This window comes from Pinus tabuliformis, chromosome 6 (genome assembly GCF_031772625.1).
Source record: "Pinus tabuliformis cultivar Carrire ecotype Pingquan chromosome 6, CPIR1, whole genome shotgun sequence".
Classification (NCBI taxonomy): domain Eukaryota; kingdom Viridiplantae; phylum Streptophyta; class Pinopsida; order Pinales; family Pinaceae; genus Pinus; species Pinus tabuliformis.
The window spans coordinates 780787234-780792836 of record NC_142292.1 but is presented as its reverse complement, the minus strand read 5'-3'; the positions used below and the strand labels follow the sequence as shown (position 1 = coordinate 780792836).

At 37.7% G+C, this 5603-nt stretch overlaps 1 pseudogene across 1 annotated transcript; it reads right to left on the bottom strand.

The window, feature by feature from the left end:
- Positions 1-271: 271 nt before the first annotated feature.
- On the bottom strand, positions 272-4600 carry LOC149261055 (serine hydroxymethyltransferase 3, chloroplastic-like; annotated as a pseudogene). The gene is made up of 11 exons (XR_016245613.1): positions 4471-4600; positions 3738-3932; positions 3248-3422; positions 3036-3154; positions 2796-2908; positions 2521-2629; positions 1948-2052; positions 1723-1809; positions 1433-1555; positions 1099-1171; positions 272-997 (listed from the first exon to the last, which is right to left on the bottom strand). The product of XR_016245613.1 is annotated as a serine hydroxymethyltransferase 3, chloroplastic-like (transcript).
- Between the last annotated feature and the right edge of the window lie 1003 nt (positions 4601-5603).

Here is a 5603-nt window from a genome sequence, read left to right as displayed (position 1 = left end):
CAACATCCACCACACCAGAACAGAATCTGTTGATGCTTACTCTGGGAAAGCACATAAATTCAAACAAAACACAAATCGTTCATTGCTATAATCTACAAATGGGACCAATTCTTGCCAGCCTATGTGAGATGACAAATGTAACAATAAAATCTTAGAAGTCCAATTGATTGCAAATGTGTCATGTATACATGGAATGGAATATGTGCATGTGTAAAAGTATCTTAGTAAAAACACTTCATGAAACTATGTAATTGGCCTAATAGCTTCCATACAAGTTATAAATATTTTTCAACCCAAACTTCTCGTGATGAACAAAAAGAGAGCCGTACATAATTGCCAATAAATAAGAGAGTTGTACATAATTGCCCATAAATAAAATGGCAAACTCAACATCCTACACATCGGAACAGAATCTGTTAATGCTAATGCTGGGAAAGCACACAAATTCAGACAAAAATCAGCTTTCAACATTATTCATCACACTATAATCTACATATGGGACCAAAAATCTGTTAATGCTAATGCTGGGAAAGCACATAAATTCAGAAAAAATTCAGCTTCCAACATTATTCATCACTATAATCTACACATGGAACCAAATCTTACCAACCTGGTTATCATCACTGAAGCCCAACCTAAAATTTAATAAAGGACACTCCTGAAAGTTAATAAAGGACACTCCTGAGACTCCGAGTACGTCATCTTTTCAGTGCGTTTTCAGTGCCAACACCAAGCAATGGAAATTGGCTAGCAAACGATTCAACCTGCTTTTTTAGATCATGAATGCTATTTCGTAGCTGGAAATTGCCTGACTTAATAAATTCTATAAAATATTTTAATTTTGTACTTTTCACAGAGCCCTTAGCATTAATGGCTATCTGCACCCCCTCGTGGATAAAATCTGCAACCTTAATAAAGTCATCCTCAAGAAGCCCATGGGTGGTTAATGCAGGAGTCCCTATGCAAATACCACCAGGAACCATAGCACTTTTATCACCTGAAAATGGAAGGTCTGAAAGTAAGCTATATCATCCCATGGAGCAAGGAAAATCAATGACTCCCATACATCTAAATATACAAAGCAAAAATTCATGTAACCTGGTACAGAATTCTTGTTCAGTGTGATAGAAGCAGCATCACAAACGTTCTCTACTCTTGCACCATCAATGCCCTGTCCAAGACCAATAATATATACCATGTTGCATTCAACTAGCGAAATCCAATAGAAATCAATATACAAATAGGTTGTTTACTCCAGCATAAGAACAAAGGATCCTTATCAAGGGAATCACAAACATTCTCTACTCTTGCACCATCAATGCCCTGTCCAAGACCAATAATATATAACATGTTGCATTCAACCAACTAAATACAATAGAAATCAATATACAAGCAGGTTGTTTACTCCAGAATATGAACAGAGGATCCTTACCAAGGGCCTCAAATCAACTAGAACTAGGTGATTGGCAAAGCACGCTGTTTACTCCAGCATATGAACAGAGGATCCTTACCAAGGGCCTCAAATCAACTAGAACTAGGTGATTGTCACTGCCACCTGACACCAAATTGTAACCCAAATCCATTATTGTCTTTTTGGAAGGGCTCGACAATTTGCTACAACTTGCTAAAACTATTTTAGCTTTGATCAGAAACAAAATCCATTCACAAAATAATTCACATGCATGAATTTTACAGAAACTTAGACATGTGAGAGTGCTACACCTGTACTTGATAAGCCTAGGACTCTGCAGTTACAGCCTGCTTTAAACGAATAGCCAACCCTCCTATGGTATGGTTATGTGGTCCTCCCTAGAAAACCACAAATTATTTCATGTATATTTTAGAAACGCAATGATACAAAAAAAATCTATATATTCAATATTATGATATTAGTGAGCATGACACCAATATGGATGATGGAGGAAAGGAAGGAGAACTTAGATTGACCTGTAACCTTGGAAAAACTGCATTGTTGATGGCTGTCTCTAGGTCGACCCCCAATACTGGTTCCTTCCTGAAGAATATCATGCCTCCCCGAGGACCTCGTAAAGACTAAAAATCATAGCCCTCCAATCCAAAAGTATTTCGGAATGAAAAATAACAAAAAGATAAAAACGAAAAGAAAAAAGTGAAACAACTGACAAACATTTCAAGGAACATAATGAGTTTCATCGAAGCTTTGATCTAGTAGTGATAAGAAACAGAAAGAACATAAACAAATGGAAACATGAAACTAAATCAGAGAACATGTAAGAAAATCAAAAGGAAAATATACACCTCTTAAGTCTAAAGGAAAATCTACACCTCTTAACTCTAGAATCACTCCTCTTATGATGGGAATGGCATATTTGTTTTAGTTCTTCACCGTTTCTTAAACATTATTAGGATTCTTTTTCTTGTACAAGGGGGAAATGGCACAGATAGATAACATTAAGATAGATCCAAAAAAAGTCCATCTAATATAGTCAAAATTTTAATCGAAAGGGTGAAATGCAGAGCAAATTAATAGAATCAACTCACCTTGTGCGCTGTAGTTGTTACTACATCACAAAATTCAAATGGACTGGCCATTATAGAAGCAGTGATGAGACCACTTATGTGTGCCATGTGCCCCAACTGTATCGACAATCTTCCCAAACCACAACAAACTTTTTAGTACTAAAAAACATAAAAACATCCAACATTACATACTAAAAGAACATATTAATAAAATCTGCTAAATAAATGTTGCTGGAAAGATAAATTTTTGAAAGGACTGCCATTATAAGATCTATACAAATACCCAGCTTCAATACCTGCCTCATGAGAGGGTAATCAATGTCCCGGGGATATGCACTAGCACTAGCAATGATAAGCTTGGGCCTAAAAAGGGTAGCAGTCTTCTCAAGCATCTCATAGTCAATGAATCCTATAACCCAAGAAGACAAATACAACCATTAACAGTTTGAACACTTCCCCAAAAGACTGGTTCAATATTTGTCAATCATGGAATTGTTTCCCTCCTAATTATTATTAGACTGGCAATGCGAGCTCACCTGTGGACTCATCTAGATGGTATGGCAATGATTCAAAGTAAATTGATGTAGCAGATACTCGTTTTTTTTGTTGTCATGAATCCATGAGACAAATGCCCTCCATGTGGTAAGTCCAAACCCTAAATGTTGCAAAGCAATTTTTCACATGTTACATGCCCAAATAGGAGTTATAATCTTATCAAAGGAGGGTCGTAGTTCAGAACCATACACACCATAATGTGATCATGTGGTTGGAGGAGATCTGTATAAACATCAAAATTAGTTGGGGATCCAGATAATGGTTGAACATTAACACCCCATGTATTGTTGTCAAGATGGAACGCTTCTAGGGCCCTCTGCTAGCAAAGCCTCTCACTTTAGTCAATGAATTCATTGCCAGTATAGTATCTGCATGGCATAAATCCCAACCCAACACAATGGTCAATAAATATAGAAAAGTGTCCAAAAACGGTATCCTTCATTGTGATAACAGATGCTCATGCAACAACTACAGGTCTCAACACTATAACATTGAACCCAGAAACCATTACGCACATGTCAAACATTCAAACTAAAAAGTATAGGTCCAAAAGCTAAGAGAAACTGAGTTTAACAAGAAAAAAAAGACCAAGTGGCAAGAAGAAACTGCCAAGCAGCTCAGACACAATCACAATCATGATGGTGCCATTCTTCACATTCCAGGTTATAACTTCAGGCACTTACCTCTTACTAGGCAGTCCTTCTGAATACTTGTTCATTAGACATGATGCAACAACTTCCATCACCGCCCGTGATGTAAAATTCAAAGAAGCAATAAGTTCCAAGCTCTGAATTTCTGCTGTTTTTCTTGCTCAATTATCGCATTCATTTCAGGATCGAGCTCACTCAGAGGAGGATCTACAAAGCTCTGCTTGCCCTCTGCACGGAGTAATTTACAAACATATCACAATAAATTTAGTACCCACAGTAACTGAGGCACGGTTTGACAGGAGCATTAATTGTATTACTGAGGTCTACAATTTTTGTTTGCTGGCATCCCAGTGGAATCCAGATCATTTATCAAGCCATTCACTAACCATTAACTCAACAAAACTATAAATAAAACTGAGTTATTTGACATAGCTCATTAAATGAAGATAAGAAGCTTATTTGCAGCAGCTCAATTCACAAATGAATCTTCTAAGCACCTCTAAGTTAAACTAGATTCAACTGTGATCTGTGTTTTCTTCACTTGGTCTTAAAATGACAGGATGATCAAGGATGTCACACAGGCTATCTGTACATGCAGTTCCAACCAAAAATAAATACACAAATAAATAAATCATAGTTTGAATGGCAAACAACATGCACACCTGGGAAGTTGCAGGGTTGCGCCAGACACAGACGCCAAAGGCTTTCTCATTGTCATTCTTGCTGTGATAAAAAAAATTTTTATATGATGGGCACGACCTCAAACCTCCTGGTTTGCCGCTTTTCTGTTGCCCGGGAACCCCCAAAACTCGTTGTGAAGTTTTGGGCATCAAATTTGCAGTTAGGTTCAAAGTATATTGAACCAACAAGCCCATCCTTGCTGCTCCACCACCCATTATGACCTGCAATGAATATGTTTGCACTTGAAACAAGAGCTATCCTTTGTGCCCACTTCAAAATGCAAAAAACAATCAAATATTGTGAGACCTGTGAATCCAGAACTTGATGTGTTGTAGATAATTCTCTCGCAGAGGCAGAGATGAAAGACACCAAAATCAGCACTAGCTCGAATTTGCCTCCTTCACGTTGCCGACTTGGGTTCGAAGCAGATAATATACATAACAAGAATATCACACATGCAGGAGCAACTGACTTGGGCTTGAATCACAAAGAATATATAGAACAAAAATATCACACATGCAGGAGTAGCTCTAGGACATAAAATTCATGAGACAGGCACCCCTACACATAGCTCAACAATGAGGAGGACTGTAGTATGAAGATACAAATTTATTTAAGTGAATAAACAGAAAACCCTTGAATTCAACTGTACCCTCTGTAGTATGAAGATACAAATTTATATAAGCGAATAAACAGAAAACCCTTGAATTCAACTGTACCCTCTGTAGTATGAGGATACAAATTTATACAAGCTAATAAACAGAAAACCCTTGAATTCAATCCTACCCTCGATTTCCAAGAATGGTAGAGGGCGAAATAGCCCCTACCCAGTGTCATTCCTGTCATTCCTGGAACCCCTACACACAGGGCAACAATGAGGAGACCTGTCATTCCTGGAACCCCTACACACAGCTCAACAATGAGGAGGACTGTAGTATGAAGATACAAATCTATATATGTGAATAAACAGAAAACCCTTGAATTCAACCCTACCCTCTGTAGTATGAAGATACAAATTTATACAAGCGAATAAACAGAAACCCTTGAATTCAACCCTACCCTCAATTTCCAAGAATGGTAGAGGGGGAAATAGCCCCTACCCAGTGTCATTCTTGTCATTCCTAGAAACCGGGTGATTAGAAGCAAATTCGACATGAAATCGAGGCGATTGAAACAAATTCGCCCTGCAAACCAGGCAAATTTGGGCTTGAAGATTTA